At 45.1% G+C, this 20,642-nt stretch overlaps 1 protein-coding gene and 1 long non-coding RNA gene across 12 annotated transcripts in view; one reads left to right on the forward strand and one right to left on the reverse strand.

The window, feature by feature from the left end:
* The window catches only part of PPP6R2 (protein phosphatase 6 regulatory subunit 2), a 109,943-nt gene extending 94,828 nt beyond the window's left edge, over nt 1-15,115 (reverse strand). For 6 of the 10 annotated variants that reach the window (XR_009958872.1, XR_009958868.1, XM_062579472.1 and 3 more), the window contains exon 1: nt 14,203-14,542. The gene's annotated coding sequence lies outside the window, so the exon portion shown is untranslated. Of the gene's footprint in view, nt 1-10,522; nt 10,732-11,269; nt 11,506-12,640; nt 12,706-14,202; nt 14,543-15,042 lie in introns of those variants that run through there. The other 4 variants (XM_062579411.1, XM_062579421.1, XM_062579452.1 and 1 more) reach the window with 4 other exon arrangements.
* A 2,424-nt stretch (nt 15,116-17,539) lies between these two features.
* Nucleotides 17,540-20,504, forward strand: LOC134149065 (uncharacterized). Of its 2 annotated transcripts, none has more exons than XR_009960354.1 (4): nt 17,540-18,176; nt 18,800-18,972; nt 19,108-19,187; nt 20,332-20,504. It is a non-coding gene; the product is annotated as an uncharacterized LOC134149065 (long non-coding RNA). The 2 variants fall into 2 exon arrangements; XR_009960363.1 differs by having other exon boundaries at nt 18,800-18,950.
* Nucleotides 20,505-20,642: the final 138 nt, after the last annotated feature.

A 20,642-nucleotide genomic window follows, 5' to 3' on the forward strand; every position in this document is an offset into this window, starting at 1 on the left:
CTGTCCCCTGCCACTGTCATTTCAACTTCTCCCACCACTTAGTACGGCCAGAAGCCCAAGACAGGCAGAGATGGCTCAGAACAGTACAAGCACAGATCTAGCAGAGCTTGAATTTGGCATCATGCCCTGCCATTGAAGTATATCCACAATACAAATAAGGGATGTCTTATAGCAGTCTATTGTTCTTCCTTGGGTTTAGACTGCTCAGAGATCTAGATCTGTCTCTCAAGGAAGAATCGTGAGCTAGTCAAATGTTTCTGGAGCTCACTCTCAATCCTATTTTACATTCAACTTTAAGAGTCTGAAGTAGGATCCTAAACAACATGCTCTCAATACTCATTTTCAAGATTAACTGAAGCAGATTAAAAGCTTCTCCATACATTTTATAATTCAAATCCTAAACCTAGGATTTGAATCAGTTCCTCTGGATGTACATTCATACAAGGCATAATGAAAAAAATCCCAATGAAGAAAAGTTTGTTAATTGAGAGGTAAAGCTCAAGAAGAGAAGTTTTTTGTTCAAACTATTATGAGAATATGCCTGAGAGGTTCATGGTTCTCCAGATAAACCAAAGTAATACTGGGGCTGCTGAAGTCCACTACTTCAACAAGCAGAACAAGTAAACCCCAGTCAGGCACTCACCCGTTGCCTTGTTCCCAATGACACTTCTGCACAGTAGCTGTCCATAGTCACAGGGAAAAAAAAAAAAAAAAAGATATGGATGCATCAAGGTAGACAATACAGAATGCCTCTTCACAACCGCTTTACTTCTTTCTAACCCACATAATCTCTAATTTAGAATTTAGGCTTCTTTAATAGACACTGTTCCCAATTCAAATTGGTATCACGTTGTATCTTTGATAGTAATAGGGCCTTTCAACCTTATTATAGAGGAGATTTTTTTTCCTGAAATAATGGTTTACTCTTTAGAGATTTGCAGGCACCCTTTGAAAGCCAAGTGTTGGCAGGCTTTATCTCTGTTGCTTCTCACTGTAAAAGCTCCAAGGTCACATCAAGCCAAAGACAACGAAGATAGATATTTTTTGAAAATAGATATGGAGTGTTATGACAACGAAGATAGATATTTTTTGAAAATAGATATGGAGTGTTATTTAACACACTCCACATACTTGTGAAAGCAATGCTACCATGCGTAAAAATTATTTTAAGTATGGTCTGTCATGAGCAATAAATTTCAAAGCATAAAAGTAAAATAGAAAAATACAATTCTGTCTTATATAGGTATACAGAGTCTTAATCTCCGAAGATCACTTAGGCAAATCTGCTCACAGCTTAATGCTACTCTGAAATCACAGCTTAGTACTACAGTGAAAGATTATTCACAGAGCTATGAGAAAAAGAAAACAAGGTTTTGGTTATAATCTGTGAGACAAACATAGTGCACATAGCCTGAAGTAGGCCTTAGGTATAAGAACATTATTTTATATGCAACAGCTGCAACAAATTAAGGGATCTGGGATAAAGTCAGTAGCTGTCCTTAATAGAGCAACCTGGATGAATCCCAATCAGCCTTATCTGTTTCCAAATTAAGATCCTGCAATCAGCCCAACCTCGCTCAAAACAGCCAGCTATCAGTTCAGTGAAAATAAAATCAAGGGACATTACCTAGAGAGGGTTCTCTGTGAAATCCTGGAAGAGTCATCCCTGTAGTTTCAAGAAACCCTTAGAAGTTTCCAGGACATGAATAAAACATCTATTTTAAAATAATTTTACATAGAATATTTACATAAATACATTTTCCTTCATCACTGTTCTCCTTTTCCTTCTCACCTTCCCTCACTTCTTCGCCCCATAGTGTTTAGAAACTCAGAATTAAGGGTAAAGACGGAGAAACCAGAATCCTTAAAGCCAGTAACAGTTCCAGCAACTGTCCATGTACATGCTATTCAGCACACACATCCTACTGGACACCAAAATCCTATGATCAGCAGTTTCCATCAAGCTCTGCCTACATACCTACACCTCCAAGTCTTAAGAACAAAATGTAGAGACCCATTATAGCTTTTATTCCCTTGCACAACTGATCACACAAAATTATAAATAGCGTCTATTATACTTAGCTAGCTTTGTAGTTAGGTATTATCCTAGTATTGGGAATACTTTAAACAAAACCTGTGAAAATTACTAAGACTGGATACATGATATGAGAAATTTAAAAATAAAGTAAGTCTCTTTTTTATTACCTTATCTTCCCTCCACCCTCTCAAAGTACCACAAACTTCTGCAATGAACAGTCAGAAGCTTCTAAATGACAATGAGATGACAAATTTCCCTACCAATCACATCAACCTGGCTTCCCACAATATCACAGTCACCAGCACATGGTACCAATAAAGCAGAGGCCACAATACACATTAACAGCATTCCTGGGACTTATTCAGTATCTGGGTTTTAATATTTCAGAACTAGTGAATCCAGTGCCTATATCGGAGAATCACAGAATGGTTGAGGTTGGAATGGACCTCTGGAGATCACCTAGTCCCGCTTCCTTGCTTAAGCGAGATCACCTCAGTCACAGTGAAAATTCCCAGTACAAGGAGTCTGCACCTTATGCAGCAATATTGAAATTCATCTTGCTATGCAGCACATCAGCACCATGTAGTTGTTACCCTTCCTTCTACGACTGTGGTACCAGCTCTGCAGTTCCTTCATCCCCTAACCTTTCCCTCGACACTGACACAGGATTCTTCCGCAACATTGCTCAGGGCCTGCCTTGTGACCGTTTCTCCTCCTCTCTATCAGAAGACAGAGGAAAATTTTAGCCCCAAATCCTAATCTGTTTAGAAAATGTACACAGCCTTAGACAGCACATCACTACAGCAGGCACAAGCATCATCCCTTCCTAAATATCCTAGCCGCAGCCACAGTGATCATGTAAGGAAACAGTGCGCTGAACATGGGATTCAGTTAGTGCTTACATGTACTATCACATAAAGATGTTTCAGCTTCCTGACAGATTGCCTAGCATGAGTTACTGATTTGAAAATATTTAGATATATTTATGAGATTAAATTTATTTTAATCAAAATAGTATTTTACCAATTAACTACGAGCCTACTTTTGTTTTCCTCTTCTGAACTAATGTTTCTTCAGTTTTTCTTAACATCTAATCAACAAATGAAAAAGACACCAATGTTCACATTCCTCAAATGGACAAACACTAAGTTCATAAATAAGACAATCTAATATAACGGCTTTTTTTTTTTTTTTTTTTTTTTAAGTAAACTGCTGCAAGGAAAAGCTGACTAAGGCTTGCCCACTGTACAAATATGCACACACACAAAATTGAGAGTTACTTCTAATTATTCTATGCTTCAGAAGTTCTCTAATAAAGAAATAGTATCAAAACATGCTTTGCTTTCATGATCAACTTTAACCCTATCTACTATCTAGTTAATCAGTCTTCTAATTGATGCCCAACTCCATGCCAAGGACAAGATTTGCAGAGTCTTTTTAAAGGTTACATTTTTAATTAAATTCAACACATTGAAGACAACCGCTGAAGAAACCGCAATGCTTTAAAAATGCAAGAAAGAGCTAGTCCTAAGAATATATTAAACTCAGTGTGAATTGTAACATAATAGCAAAAAAAAGGTCAGTTAAAAGCATATTGAGCTAAACAGAAGCCAGAGAAATAAGTCCACAGAATACCAGTTTCATGTCAACTAGGAGAGAATAGTAATCTCAAAATTTTAACCTATTTCACCTAATCACTATTAAGGAGGAACAGTTAAATATTTTCATTTACAATTCTCTTTGTTTGTATGATTCTAGAGCCCGTCTCCTCTATGAAAGCAAGCATCATCATCATTTACAAGCAGCCCCAGAGGGATTTTTGTGTTTTACTTTAAAGATTAACCTTTAAGTGTAAGATTTGCGATTTGCTTTGAGTATTAAAAAGTTTCACTTGGTAACACACAATCATTTAAAAGTCATTGATTTTTGACTTGCATGCTCCAAAACTCTTCAGACATTCCTTTCTTCGTTCACTTGTACTGTTTACATTAGCAAACAAGACTTTGATGCCACTTAAGCTGTTTACTACAAGTTGTTTAAGCAACAAATTAAATCTTCCCAGGGTTATCAGAGTTAAATTCTCCAAAAATAATTATTAACAATTAGGAATTTATCTCAGAAGTGAGATGCTGGTATTTTATGTGGGCACATAAGCAGCATTTTACAGAAAAAAAAACACATTGCCAAAAAAGTCATTCACCAAAGATCTCTGCTTCCTGGATTTTTTTTTTTAATTGCACAACACTGAGTAAGGCACTATCACAAAAGAAGCATCACACCACTCAGACTATTAGACAGTAAAGCAGTAGCATTTGCAAACTAAGATTTCCCGTTGTGCTTTACAAGAAGATCAAGAGCTGTAAGCTTCAGATACACCTACTACACTCCATTAATGGTCTTTTATACAAGTTCAAAGCTTCACAGCTACTTTTGTGCCTACTTCTAAATTTATTAAAACATTTCAGCCTTTTGCATGCTACAATCTTTTCCAGAGTATTCTTATGTTGCACTGTTGTGCCAACCAATTTACATGGGAGCAACAGACAATACCATTTTGCCAAAATGGTAACAAATCAATGCCTTAAAACAGGGTATTAAATAACATGCATTTTAGCTTCCTCAGTATTTCAGGACATTATAGAGTTCTTAGTTCATGTGGACAGTCAATTTAGCTAAAGTTGTTCTAAAGTTATAATAAATACTAAGACACTTTAGAAGAAAAATCTTATATATGACAACAGAGCACCTATTTGTTTTCCCTGCATGGCACCATTTGAATTACATTTATGAGATAAGCTTCATTTGTCATAAAAAACAGCAAGGAAAAAGTCATTTGCAAATTTTAGACATAATCTTTGGTGTTTTACCTGGACAAATAAACCTTGAAGCTCCGTTTGCTCTTAAAATCACAAACAAAAATTATGTATTGATGATTTTAGGCCATAGTTTGCCATGTATGGCAAAACTCCTACCAAAAAAATTTTTTTTGCAAGTCGTCTTTTCCCACGTGGTACTGGCCGAAACATTTTTCGGCTGCATCACTCCCCCAAAGTGGTTCACAATGCAGCTTCACAAACACTTGTGCCAGCAAAGAATGAAGAGAGACAGTGAAAAGTGGTATGAGCAGCAAGGAGGGGACAGCTTTGGGGCAGTAATGCCAACTTAAATGTATGTCAAACTATGGCTTTAGGCACAAATTCTAAGTAGCAGCTCACACCGCAACTAAACAGCCCTAATCGTAACCAAAAATACTAATAAAAGTAGCATAAATTCTGTAATAGAAAAATACAGGGGTTTCAAATTATTGCAAAGGCTGTTATTTCTTTTGTCAAATTTAAAATATTCCAGAGATTGTATGAACTTCGGGAAAAGAAGTTAATGTCAACCTTCCCCATAAGATCACTGATAAGTTCTCTGGGCCTCTACAAACACCTCGTAGAATGCAAAATGTGATAGCTACAGGAATGCAGTATCATCTTAGTAACAATTTTTTTACTATCATAAAACCTTATATTCAAACTTGCTTGGTATTGCAACTAACTGTTGAGTTACAGGAGATATTAATTTGTACGTAACACTAAGTTTATTTAAATAACAATTCCTAAGTCACAAATTCAGTTATGAGCAAAGCCTGCTATAAGCAGCACAAACATGCTTGCCCCAATGTTTGCACAGACAAGCATTCTCTCCAATGCTGGGAGTATTTGCCATCATAAATTTTAGTGATGGGAACACTCAGCACCTCAGCGGACTTTACAAGCATCCCAGCTTGAGAAGTATTTTCAAGTTAATTTAGAATCCAACTTCGCCAACTTCTCCAACTAGAATGGACAAAAAAAACTAACAAGCTCTTCTAAAGAGTGATCATTTTGATCTCTACCGATACAGATAGCCTTCCTATTTTGGAGGCAAAGTTTTATTCTCAGTGAGAAAATCCTACAGTGACATTTTATATTTCTTTATTCCTTCTATGAGAAATCTGAACAGCACAATGAAGTACCATATTAAGAGATACCTCCTCCTCCCCCCGCCCCCGGCAAGCTAGCAAGCCAGTACATTTACATGGTGCAATACAACGCTGCACAGAGATACTAGCTCAAGTTTCAAAAACAGAATAGGCACATTAGCACTGTACTGGGCTGGAGGTGATGTAACAGTACTCCTTCCAGTTTTAGCGCTTGTTCACGGGTCTCTGCATCGTGTTCAACCACACGGTACAGACATAACCTCACAAGCCTAAATGAAATTTCATTCTACTGCTAGAAATAACAGTTGAGGTAAGAACAAAGCAGCAGTGAGGAAAAAGGAGGCATTTTAGGTTTCACATAAATATCATTAAAGAAAAACAGCTTGTGGCATTTAGTGCCTGAAAGCAGGCAGTGTCAGTCATCTCAGAATTAGATACAGAAAAAAAAAAAGTCAATATGGGCCTACAGCAAAATAATCTTTGAGGGATAGGAGATAGTGCAGGAGGAAGGTCCTTTCTCAGTTCCACTAGTTACTTACACACATTTGTACTGTTATCAGTATGTTACCACATTGTTAAACATTATGCACAAACAAATATTTTGACAGGTAAGACACCCACAAGCTTTAAGCCTACTAGCTCTTGGCCTAATCAATATCCATAACATGAAGCTTCAAGCTACACAACACACTAAATCGTGAACCAGAAGTGCATTCAGGTTTGTCATTTGTATCACCAGATTGCCCTCACTTTTTCTTTTTAAGTACTGCAGATAACCCAGTATGGCATTACCATGTCTGCCCTGCCTCACTTTTTTTCTTTTTTTTTAAGCAAACAAAAAAAAGAAAAAAAACAAAATTGTCTCCAACACCAACAACATACTTCCCTTCCACCCCCATCCCAAATTTTCAATCACATCTTCCATTCTATGAATTTATTTTCAATGTTATTTTGGCTTACTACTTCTATACACTGAGTGTGTTCTTTTTTTTGTTTTGTTGTTGTTTTGTTTTTTTAAAACAGGTCTTTCAACAACACCGCCTGGTCTTCCCCCATCTCCTGCCCATAAGGCAGCCAGAGTTTAAACCAGCCAATGTAGACAAACTGTAACGATTTCCTTCCAGCAAAAATTACCTTTCATATATCAAAACTTAAATAATACATGTAGGTTAATGGGAGATTTCTCTTTATCCAGGGTCTTTGAGATACACCTGTTTCTCCAAGCACAACAGTTTTCAGTCAGCTTATTAGTAATTTTTTTTAAAAAAATAATTTCTGCTTTTCCCAGAATATATTTCTGACTGCAGTACAGTCCACTAGCCCTACTAACTTTGACTATACAACGTTTTTCCTCACATGGCAAATTTTTACTTTGAGCACTAATTAATTTCACTTAACAGCTGTAAAAGCAAACAGTTGTAAAAACCCAAGCATATGCTGAAACCCTCAAGTACACATTACTTCTATCTGCTGCTCTATCCTAAAACTAAAGATATTTTAAAAGATTTATTCCTGGGAATTACACTAATTCATTCCAATATTTCCGTTCAGGCATTTTTCAAAGACAACACTTACAAGCTCACTTCAATTTAGTAAAAATTTCATTAATGAAAACAATCTCAAGGACATGAGGTCTCTTCCTGGGAGAGGGAAGAGGCACAACACTCTTTAACAGTGCTTTATTTGAAGTGGAGTGGAAAAAAAGCAGGAGGCCGTGGGCATACTTGGTACAGAATGAAAGCTGACACACTCAAAGGACTTGAGATGTCACCATTAATTATGAGAAACAGTTATTTTATAGGGACTAGACTCAACTAAAAATAAAGACAAGAGAAGCAATATAAAAAACAGGTAATAAAACATACAACTAGTTTCATAAGAGAAAACTGTAGGTACAGTGTAACATCAACGAAAAACATCAAACATGCATTTATTCCTGGCTCTGTATCCCTAAAGTATTGTGCGCCTTTCTGCAAAAATTGGTATACTTAAAATACGGATACCAAAGGATCCTTGTTATTAACTCTGCTACTTCATCCTGGAGTCTAAAAAAAACCACACACCACTCAGATGCCTGTACCAATCAATCCCTACAACTAGGCATAATTAAATAATCTTTAGAGAAAGTACCAGTGATCACAGACTTCGTAAGTCCTTCTTCACACTATGCAATGAAGAAACATATGGAGAACTCTTGTCTTCTGCACCATGGGCCTTACTATTTAATTTTATGTTTCAAACTAGGCAAATGATCACAGTATTGTACAGCTACTCTCTGGCTAACATCTCTATGTTTCAATCAGATCTGGAAAACCAACTGTGTTGGCAAGTATATGATGAAGACTTGTATTTAGCTTATCCCATTGGTCTTGCATTGATAAGCTTAACTTGATGATTCTGAATCATTTAGAGATACTGCTTTCAACCTCAAACTTATCAGTCAGCTATGAAAGAGGAAGAAAGATCCACCAAGCACAGCTAAGGGCACAGCACACTGCAAAGCGTATCCAGTGTCTCATTTACCTTACAAACTGCAAAGGTGAGAACACAATCATAGAATCAGTAAGGTTGGAAGGGACCTCTGGAGATCATCTAGCCCAGCCTCCCTGCTCAGCAGGGTCACCTAGAGCATGGTAGAGAGGGTTGCACCCAGGCGGCCCTTGAAGATCTCCACAGAAGGAGACTCCACAACCTCTCTGGGCAACCTGGTCCAGTGCTCCGTCACTCTCACAGGGAAGAAATTCCCCCTCACCTTCAGGTGGAACTTGCTGTGGTTCAATTTCTGCCCATTGCCTCTTATCCTGTCATGAGAAGGTCCCTCTGAGAACCTTTGCCCAGCAACTCTTCTGGAATAGGATGCACTTTACCTAACTTGTAGACATTTATACTATAGACGTCTAATCTGAATTAGTCACCCAAACCCACTTCGCAGTCAAAGAGAAATGAGCAATCTCTAAAGTAACACGTGTCTCTATTTTGGACTTCTGTATCAGAAGAAAATAAGCACCTGTCTCCACTGACTAAAAAAAAGGAATTCTGAATTGTTACCTCGGATATAGGTATTTACTTCACTGAAGTTTAAATATCTGTGATAGGTTTCCTGCCCCTTGTAAGTGAAGGTAGAGTCTGAAATACAGTATTAGGAAAAGTGACTGGAGTCATAGAAGGAAATCTAAAAAGTTGCTTAAAGAGAAAATGTAGGATCGACCATGGACAATGCAATGTTAACAAAGATATAAAGGTCTGAGAAAAACGCACAAATAGTGAAAAACAGGCGAGCACTCAGGAAAGCAATCTTCTATGCTTTAAAAAAAAATGAAGTAGAATCAAGTTGAAATCTAGCATTTATTATTTTCTAAATTGTTAAACAGAGTTGATCGAGCACCTATTGATCATTAACTGGATACTCCATGGCTCAGGGTTTCAGGTGCTCAGGTCTTTGGGTGGATAACCTGGATATTACATCCATTATGTTTAGTTTGATTTAATCTAACACGAAATCACATCTTCTGTTGCACTGCGGCAGTCTCGCTATTCCCAGTCCCTTTACATTTATACTGCCTGGCAAACACCCTGGCACTGCATGGCATTAGAGCTCATCTGTTCCTACCATGCCTATTCAGTAAACTAAACATGCAGAAAATTAATGACAGGCCAGGGGCAGGCAGGAGCAGTCCTCTGCCAGTTTGCTTCCCTGCAACAACTTCGTGAAGCATGTGACTAGCACTAATGCAAAAGGACAAACTGAGAATATGCAGCACCACAGACTAGGTTAGTTTAAATTAGAACCACACCCTATTTAAATCAGACAGCCAGAGACAGGCTTTTTCTTCCTTTATTTCCTAGGTCATATATTTCTGTAACCTCCCTTATGCCAGCACTATTTAAGCAACTACACATCAAGCTGGTTGAGGGAGCTGATCCAGCTGAAAACTACTCACTTTAAGTAGTGTTAGTATTCAGTCAGATCTGCTCCCCAAGGTGGCACACCACATGGTTACACAAATATTAGTGCCAACACATCGCAACCTGGATTTAGGCCAGCTTATGTTGCTGTGAAACCGCACTCTTAGCTCTCTGACTTGGGAAGACTGTATATAGCTTTCAAGTCTGTTAATCAATAGCCTCAATTATCCTTCTGAAAGCGCGAATCTGTCTTAACACAAGAAAGTGTTGTTAAATTGTGTGCTAGACCATGTTTTGAAGGAACAACAAATGAAAAACTTACAGTCAAAGAAACAACCCCTTCTCATCTCATCCCACCCCACATCCCCATGAAAAATTCTGCATGCAAAAGTAAGAATCTCCTGAAAAAAATCCATAGGTTCTGCAAGACTATAAGGAATTAAGACAAAAAGAAACATAAATATACAGAATAGAATCTAAGTCATTTATCATAATTTATCAGAAAGTGTCAGGATATATGTATCATGCACTTTCCCTGTTAACATAACTAAAACCATCAGAGAAACATCAAAGACAAAATTGGAAATGAAATTTTGTATTCTTTTTCCTACTTCCTTCTGAGAGGCTGCAACACAGAAAAACATTCCCAGGACTGTAATCTTCCCCTTCTTGTAAGTCTTCCTTTTAATAAGTAATGCCAATGCCTTTTTTGCTGCTTTTGCTCCTTGCTCTGCCAAACAGAAATCAGAGTTAAACTGACTTAAATATTTATCAGTCTGACTGCAGGCCACAGTGTTCTCAACAGCAGCAAACTGCAGAACTGAAAAATAAATAAATAAAATTAAGAGACCAGTAGAGGACATTCTAGTAAGAGCAGCAAAGAGTCTTTTGCAAACTGAATGCAAACTTTTAATCAATGAAATCAATATGGCTGGAAAGTTTTCTTTGCAAATACTGTAGATTGTCTAGCATTCCATCTACCAAAACATGAGCTGGTGAAAGTTTCTTATTTTGTATAGGTAAGGAAATAGTTCAAAGCTCTGCCTGTCTGGCTTAAATAACTTCTTGAACTTTGCCATTTTACCATAATGTTATTTTCTCATGCCTTCCGGTTTCCTCCTCTGTAAAGATAAGATTGTGTCCTTAAACACACGACACTGACACAATGGTAAGAAATGCAATGCTTGCAATGCAGTAATATCCAGAGGCCCCAGTTCAGAGACAGGGTTCCACTGCACCAGGCACCATGTAAACATAGCAGACCTGCAAACTCTTCGGGGCAGCAATCAATTCACACAGAATGAGAAAACAGGTAGACAGAGAAACCAAGAAGAAAAAGTAGTAGTCAGCAGTCATACCTCACAGCTGCAAAGCTTCCATACTCAGGCTAATGATTTTAACTTCCTTCTTTTGACATTACGTTCTTCTAAGATAGCTCATCTTGATTTTGCTGACAACCCCCTTTCAAAAGCTCACTGCCACATAGTGTTTAGCTTGAAGTGATCCTTGCCAAAGATGACAGTTTCAGTTATGCTGTAGGTATTGCTACATATTCATTCTATTACTACTTGCACGGTCTTAGGTTTATCTAGGACTAGATGGTATTAATAAGAGAGAATGTCACTCTTTGAATTCAATTAGTGATAGAACTTCCAGCTTGCAGACCTATCTAAACACAACGTATGTTATGTGTACAACATTCAAATTATTATTAACATTCTTAACCCTAGCTATGAAAGTTTTGTTTCCTAAGTTAATTAACATTTATTTGCTTTAACTTCTCCCCACATCCCAGAATTAACATTTGGGCAAAAATAACCCAAACATCCAATGATAATGTCAGTGTTGGTTATTGCACAGAAAACTGTTTCAGTTCCTTGTTTTGATCTGCTGAGAAGTCCATGACAGAAGGAATATATGCAGAAGAAAAGGGGGAAAAAAAAGTATGATTAAAGAAACAAAAGGCCACACAGCAGTGGACAGAAAAGACAACATACTTTTGCTTCTAAAAATAGTGACTCAAAGACAACATTTAAGTTCCTTTTTTTGCTACTGTTGGTCACAAAGAGACCACATTCTTTCCCTGATCCCTGTACAAACCCACTGACATCTGTAGATTTTCTGCAAAAAGGAGGTAATGCACAGTTATAAACTGATTCTTCAACCCACAAAATATAATTAAGAACAGAACTGTGTTACTCTAGAAACATGGTAAAAGACTGTTACTCTAAATTGTGGCTCCATATCAGCTCTCCATCTAAGCAGTCAAATATCATTCATTAATACTAATTGAGGAGAGCAGAGTTAACAAACCATTCTCAATTTTCTCAATTTAAGGTCTAGTAAAACAACAAGAATTCCTACAAACATTCCTCCTTATAAAGTTCTCAAAAGAATCCATCAAATACTTAGCTCTTGATTTACTCTCAACTCATTGACCTCATCTGTTTTTCCTGCATCATTTATAGCCAAGTTTCCCAGTTATTCTTGTCATTCTACTATTGTTTCAGAAGTGTTTACTATAACAAGATACTCTTCTATTTCTTGGCATTCCAGTTCACCCATTTTTTATGACTGCGCTCATTACACTGTTCTAGCTATTGCCCTTCAGGCGCTAACACTTTAGACTCCAGGCCGCTGCATTAAGAAAGCATACTATTTGGTTATGTATGTGAAGTTATTTTCCCTAGCATGCAATCAACAGTTTCTACACTTACACTTCTACAAACCTTATAAGCAGGGAGAGAAAAGAAGAAAGCTCATCTTCCCTGATGCTCCCCCTCCATGAGCTCTGTTCAGACGCATCATCTTTCTTCACTGAAATTCAGTACCACTGATCCCCTAATGCATCTCAGGGAAGAAAAATAGTTTTGGTTTCTCTTTTGACACCTTAGCCGATATCCAATAAAACTCAGGGGAAAAACATGGAAAGAAACGTTCCTTCTACAGAGCATGGAAAAACATGATCAGCTATGCCTCAGATGTCTCCCTAATGAGGAAGGGGAGAAGCAGAGCTAAGAGATTCCTCCTTATTTTAGCTCAGGATCGTATTATCTGGGGAGAGCAAAAATTTAATTCATTCCAGCTGACAGCCCATCCAACCAATGAACCATGAGCCATGGGTGGCAGGGGGAAAAAAAGCACACAGAATTGTCTATCCATAGCAGCTCTCCTGGTAACCCTTTTCAAAGGATGACTTGCAAGGAGTTTGAGCTTTCCTCACAAGACAGCACTACGCGTAACAGATTATGCCACTAGCAATAGCAGCCTGCAGTTTTCTAAAAGTAATTTAAGCCCACAGACCAAAGCAGCTTGAACACTATTAGAACAAAAAACACCGCAATTTTTTTAACATAGTTCTCTCTTTATTACTCACTTTTATTCAATATTCTCCTATTTCTGAACCATGAACTTCCAAATTCAGCCTGTCCCATCTACAGCACGACTATAAATTCATGAAACACTGGGTAAAGAACAAAAATGCTTCAGTGCTCCCTTCCATCCCCAAAACAAGTGTTCAACATTAGTCACTTGTTATTTTCAAGTCTGCATTAATCTCCCAAAACCTCAACACTGTTTTCTGTACTATGCCTCTAATACCATTCTGCTAAAGACAGTGCCCTTCCTGAAAGGCTTCTGCAGTACCTCAAACTTCCAAAAGTTCCTGGACAGGACATTGCCCTAGGTCCCAGAATTTGCAACATAACACAAAGGAAGTATAAAAAGGTCACCAAAAGCATGCACAGATCAAATGCATGAAAACAAAGTAAGTTTTCGATTTCAAGTAATTTTGTTCTTATCCAATCTTCATTTGCCTTCTCCTGAGCAAGTCTTTATTGCTACCACTTAAGTTGATGCAGATCATAACCTGTTCCTATTGCATATTCCAAAATTTAGCTTTGCTTACCATGGTACCACCATTAGTTGCTATGGAAATTGCTATACTACTAGCCACTGGATTTTTTTTTAACCATTATTTTTTAACCATTAGAAGCAAGCAGTTTGCCAAAATACTTTTAAGTGACAGAGTAATTGCTGAAGTCATAAATGTTTACTCCCTCATCATTTCTAAAGCAACGCTCTATTAAAAAAAAAAAAAAAAAGTTTGCTAGGAAGCAATTATATGCTTGGTTTCAAACACATATAGCTCACAAGACTGAGTTCAAAATTTGTTCTATGCTTTTGATGGGGAAAAACTATGCTACGGAAAAAAGCTTCAGCCTTAAAAATACTAATTTTTAAGCAGGAGATCAAGATTTTATATATATATATATATGTATATAAAACAAACCTCAAGTCCTTCCAGCTTCCCTCAATTTCTCTTTTTCACTTCCCAGTTTTTTTTTTTTTTTGTTTTGTTTTTGGTTTTTTTGTTTTTTAAGTTAGTACAAAACAAGGCCTTCAAATTAGGAAAGAAACCTTCATCAGATTGGTCAAGAAAAGGTCTTCCTGCAAGATCATGTGCTGTAGTAATTCGATCCGCAGCTACAGCTCCTGCCGCGGTTCCTGCGCGTCAAGGACCGCTCCGCTGCGCGGGGCAGAGCCCCGGGGACCGAGGCGCGCGCTGCGTGCGCCGGAGCCACCGGGCCTCCCGCAGGGCCCGAGCCCGGCTCTCCGGCGCTGCCAACGCGGGCGCTCGGGGCCGCCTCAGCCGCCGACCGGCGGCTGCGAGCGGGCGGCAGAGGAGCGCCGGCGGCCGCCGCCAGCCGCAGAACCAGAGCGGAGCCGCTCCGAAGCCGACCGCGGCGGCCGCGAGGCCCGCGCGAAGCGCGGCGGAGCCGGCGGCGGCCCCGAGCCGGCCCCAGCGCGCCCGGGGCCGCGCAGCGGCTCGCGACACCGGATTAAGGAAGCGGAGCGCGGGCGCGGCTGCACGGCCGGCGCCCCGCGGCCGACGGGCGCCAGCAGCAGCAGCCAGGCAGCGGGCGGACGAGGCCGGCCGCGGCCCGGGCGGCGCGGGGCGCGGGCCGGGGGCGGCGGCGGCGCCGAGGGGGCGGCAGGCCGCGCGCCGCCTGCGCGCCGCGGGCAGCGGCCGGCGGAGGGGCGCGGGCCGCGCCGAGCGCCCCGGCCCCGGCGGGCGGCGCGGGCCGCGCTGACAGCTCGGCGGCGGCGGCGGGCCGGGCCGCGGTCTCACCTGCTGGCGGTGCGGCCGGTCCGTCCCCGCCGCGGCGAGGCGGCCGCGCGCTGCCTGGGCTGCGGGGGCCGGCGGGCCGCGGGCATGGGCCGCGGGGCGCCGCGGCCGGGCTGCGCTGACAGCGGCGGCGAGGCGGCGAGCTGGCGGGCGCTCCGGCGGCCTCCAAAATGGCGGCGGCCCGGCCTGCCTGCCCAGCGCCGCGAAGGGCGGGGCCGCGCGGGGGGCGGGGCCTGGCGGGGGGCGGGGCCCGGGGGCGGGGCGCGGCCGGCGGGAGGCGCTCGGGGACGGGGCAGGGCCCGGCGGGCCAAGGCCTTGGGGCACATTGAGGGAAGGGACAGGGCCCGGTGGGGCGGGTCACAGCCGGGGGCACGGGGACGGGGCTGGGGCCGGGGCGCGATGGACGGGCCAAGGCCTCGGGGCACATTGAGGGAAGGGACAGGGCCCGGCGGGGCGGGTCACGGCCGGGGGGACGGGGACGGGACCGGGGCCGGGGCGCGATGGACGGGCCAAGGCCTCGGGGCACATTGAGGGAAGGGACAGGGCCCGGCGGGGCGGGTCACGGCTGGGGGGACGGGGACGGGGACGGGGCGCGATGGACGGGCCAAGGCCTCGGGGCACATTGAGGGAAGGGACAGGGCCCGGCGGGGCGGGTCACGGCCAGGGGGACGGGGACGGGGCCGGGGCGCGATGGACGGGCCAAGGCCTCGGGGCACATTGAGGGAAGGGACAGGGCCCGGCGGGGCGGGTCACGGCCAGGGGGACGGGGCTGGGGCCGGGGCGCGATGGACGGGCCAAGGCCTCAGGGCACATTGAGGGAAGGGACAGGGCCCGGCGGGGCGGGTCACAGCCAGGGGGACGGGGACGGGGCCGGGGCGCGATGGACGGGCCAAGGCCTCGGGGCACATTGAGGGAAGGGACAGGGCCCGGCGGGGCGGGTCACGGCCGGGGGGACGGGGACGGGGCCGGGGCGCGATGGACGGGCCAAGGCCTCGGGGCACATTGAGGGAAGGGACAGGGCCCGGCGGGGCGGGTCACGGCCGGGGGGACGGGGCCGGGGCCGGGGCGCGATGGACGGGCCAAGGCCTCGGGGCACATTGAGGGAAGGGACAGGGCCCGGCGGGGCGGGTCACGGCCGGGGGGACGGGGACGGGGCCGGGGCGCGATGGACGGGCCAAGGCCTCGGGGCACATTGAGGGAAGGGACAGGGCCCGGCGGGGCGGGTCACGGCCGGGGGGACGGGGACGGGGACGGGGCGCGATGGACGGGCCAAGGCCTCGGGGCACATTGAGGGAAGGGACAGGGCCCGGCGGGGCGGGTCACGGCCGGGGGGACGGGGACGGGGCCGGGGCGCGATGGACGGGCCAAGGCCTCGGGGCACATTGAGGGAAGGGACAGGGCCCGGCGGGGCGGGTCACGGCCGGGGGGACGGGGACGGGGACGGGGCGCGATGGACGGGCCAAGGCCTCGGGGCACATTGAGGGAAGGGACAGGGCCCGGCGGGGCGGGTCACGGCTGGGGGGACGGGGCCGGGGCGCGATGGACGGGCCAAGGCCTCGGGGCACATTGAGGGAAGGGACAGGGCCCGGCGGGGCAGGTCACGGCCGGGGGGACGGGGCCGGGGCCGGGGTGCGATGGACGGGCCAAGGCCTCGGGGCACATTGAGGGAAGGGACAGGGCCCGGCGGGGCGGGTCACGGCCGGGGGGACGGGGCCGGGGACGGGGCGCGATGGACGGGCCATGGCCTTGGGGCACATTGAGGGAAGGGACAGGGCCCGGCGGGGCGGGTCACGGCTGGGGGGATGGGGCTGGGGACGGGGCGCGATGGACGGGCCAAGGCCTCGGGGCACATTGAGGGAAGGGACAGGGCCCGGCGGGGCGGGTCACGGCTAGGGGGACGGGGACGGGGACGGGGTGCGATGGACGGGCCATGGCCTTGGGGCACATTGAGGGAAGGGACAGGGCCCGGCGGGGCGGGTCACGGCCGGGGGGACGGGGACGGGGCGCGATGGACGGGCCAAGGCCTCGGGGCACATTGAGGGAAGGGACAGGGCCCGGCGGGGCGGGTCACGGCCGGGGGGACGGGGCCGGGGCCGGGGCGCGATGGACGGGCCAAGGCCTCGGGGCACATTGAGGGAAGGGACAGGGCCCGGCGGGGCGGGTCACGGCCGGGGGGACGGGGCCGGGGCGCGATGGACGGGCCAAGGCCTCGGGGCACATTGAGGGAAGGGACAGGGCCCGGCGGGGCGGGTCACGGCCGGGGGGACGGGGACGGGGCCGGGGCCGGGGCCGGGGCGCGATGGACGGGCCAAGGCCTCGGGGCACATTGAGGGAAGGGACAGGGCCCGGCGGGGCGGGTCACGGCCGGGGGAACGGGGACGGGGACGGGGCGCGATGGACGGGCCAAGGCCTCGGGGCACATTGAGGGAAGGGACAGGGCCCGGCGGGGCGGGTCACGGCCGGGGGGACGGGGACGGGGACGGGGACGGGGACAGGGACAGGGCGCGATGGACGGGCCAAGGCCTCGGGGCACATTGAGGGAAGGGACAGGGCCCGGCGGGGCGGGTCACGGCCGGGGGGACACGTTCCGTTCAGGGACGGGGACAGGTCATGGACCTGAGGATGGCATTCAGCAAAGGCGCCAGGGCCCAGTCGGATGAGTCATGGCCCTGGGGACCGGGACATGGCCCAGGGGCCCTGTAGACCTGTGGACAGCATTCAGCTAAGGGAACAGGGCCTGTTGGGATGAGTCGTGGCCTTGGGGATGTGTTCAGGGAAGGGACAAGGCCCAGTGGGATGGGTCACAGCCCTGAGGATGATGGGACGAGTCATGGCCCCCGGGACAGTGTTCAGCAATGAGGACAGGGTCTGGAGGGACAGGACATGGCCTTGGGGATGGTTGGATGGGTCATATACCCAGAGACAGTGCTCAGTGACAAGGCTGGTCACTGGCGCGGACCAGGTCATGGCCTTGGGGACAGTTCTCAGCAACAGGGAGAGGGACAGTGGGGCAGGTCCCGGCTTTGGGGACAACATTCAGGGAAGGGCTCTGTGGGATGTGTCTTGGCCTCCAAACCTGGTAGAATGTGTCGTTGCCTCAGAGACGGCTTAGTGATGAGATCAGGACTCTGGAACAGGTGAGTTGTGGCCTTTGGGGTGGCATTTAGTGAAGGGCAGACAGACCCCTGGGGTCTGTAGCCTTTGTGAGATGTTTAGTGAATGGGGACAGTTGGGAAGGGCAGAACCCAACTTGGCTGGGACAGGTTGTGGCCTTTGGGATAGTGATTAATGGAAGGGGTCAGCAAGAGCCCTTCTGTGGCCCCTAGAAGCAACGTTTGATAATGGGGGTAGAAAGCGCAGGCTGGGGAAGGTTGGTATTTGGTGAAAATACAGAGCAGCTATATACAAATGTAATTTGGACAAAGAGATTGAATGAGGAGGGGGGAGAATTACAAAAGAACCAGCTGAATTTTTAGGGATAGTGGGAGAGATGGGAAAAGGAAGTGAAGAAAGAAAAGGGAATGATCCAAAAGATAGCACAAGGGTGCAAGAGAGAAATACCTCTCCTAGACGTGCATCCTTGGGGGATTAAGTTGCTTCCATTATTGCCTTGGTTAGGTTTTTGTAAGTATGTTAATAAACTGTTTTCTAAGTGCCAGTATTTTACAGGAAAAAAACAGAAACTGAATACATTATTTTTGTAATTCTAAAGTAAATTCTCGACATTAGATTTACCACGATGTCTTGTCTTCTTTCTCAGTCTTATTTAGGCCTCGACCCTGCTAATACAGATGCTTAAAATCTACATGGCTACTTCAGAACCTATGGACAGACGTACAGTAGAAAAGCCTGCTGATACAGTTATGGTAGCAAACATGCCCAGTTGGATGGAAGTAATAACAGAGGGAAATGTGAGGATCACCAACAAGGCTTGTAAAATAAAAAGTTTTATACTTGCTGGGTTTACACTAGAGTTCCTCCCTCCCCCAAAATATAAAAAATCTTACTCATACCTGAGAATGCTAAATTGGCAAATTTTCTGTTCTATGCCTGTGTTTTGACTATAAGGACTTGAAAGCAAGGGCTCCAAGAGAGTATCCAGTGCAGTAATTAACATCGTGTTGGTCATTAACAAGGGAAAAACAATGGTTAGTACAACTTAAGAAGTTTCATTTCTCTGTTTTGCCTATTGGAGAGTAATGAGCTTGTAAAGCATTTTTTGTGGCATGCTGTGGCTTCCGGGGACACAAGAATGAGTACCGAAGCAAATTCTTAAGGATCGTCCGGCCATCTCCCCAGCGTATTCATTTGCCATTCCTCTATTCAGACCTGGAAGGCCAGGATTATGGAGCCCACTCTGGCTGTCTTCTAGAATATCAGTCTTGAAACAGCTTCTTTATTTTTGCCTCTAAATCTGGGGAATGCAGTAAAATACAGCTTAATTAAAGGGGCAGTGAGAATAGAGTCAGGCTGATAGACTGACCTCTCACAAACCATAATGAGTGGAGGTACAAGAACAGTAAGAGTTAAGTACATAAAATAACCCGTGAGCCTGAGACTCAAGGACAGCTATATTCAACTGCAAACAAACTGCTGGTTTCTTCTGTAGCTACTCATGCTGACATGGAGATGCTGAATACAGTTATGACCTCATTTCTGTTCAAATACATACAAAAATCAACACATTTCACATCTTTGCTGTTTTAAAAGTCAATACTGGAATATAAGCAATGAAAAATACCATGCTATTTTCCTTTTACTGGTGTTTCAGCTTTCCTAAACAGGAAGAAGCTGATCATTTAGTGTCTTTGCTCCAAAAATGTTAGCATTTCCAAGGCAATTATTTATTGGGTTCATGCTGTCCATGTTTAGTTCAGTGCATACTTAAGAATGTGTACCTTGAATGGTCTTCTGATTATTTAGTTTCCAACACAGCAAAAAGATATTCAGAAAAGGAATACTTCTTTCACGGTTTTATAGTGAAACTAAGTATTTTTATGATTTGGTTCTAAACTAGTTCAGTGATTTCACCAGGTTACAAAATTTCACCAGGTGTAAATTTACTTTTAAAACCTGAAGTCAGGAAACAACAGCAAAAAAGAAACAGCCTTGCTGCTTAGATAATGTTTTATAACAGCCCAGTTTCACCAGTGAGCATTGCAGAAGTCGCATGAAATGAACATATAGAAGGAGCAAGGAACAGCAGTGCCCGGTCCTATTAAATTAACAGTAACTCAAGCATTTGGATGCAGCCACTGTGCCGGCTAGTGACCTCAGTTCTCCCTTTCTTAGAGAAGGATCAAGACGCCAGATCTGTCTGCCACTGTGCTGTGTCAAAAAGTCTTGTGGAATACTAGCTCAGCTGCAACCTCTTTGAGACAGCGAGTTGTCCTTGTGCCAATTTGTATGTCATTAGCATATTGTTGATGCTAACTTAATAACGAATAAAGATAATTTTTAAGCAACCCAAATTGTGTAAGCACACAGCATGTAAACACACAGCATATAGAACTTACTCTAGCAGGTGACCAAATAGGTGTTCTAAGGGTAAAGTAAGAATTCATCCTACTGGACCTGGCAAGCACAGTTAATCACTGTTATTT

The sequence above is a fragment of the Rhea pennata genome, chromosome 1, assembly GCF_028389875.1.
Source record: "Rhea pennata isolate bPtePen1 chromosome 1, bPtePen1.pri, whole genome shotgun sequence".
NCBI classification, from domain to species: Eukaryota; Metazoa; Chordata; class Aves; order Rheiformes; family Rheidae; genus Rhea; species Rhea pennata.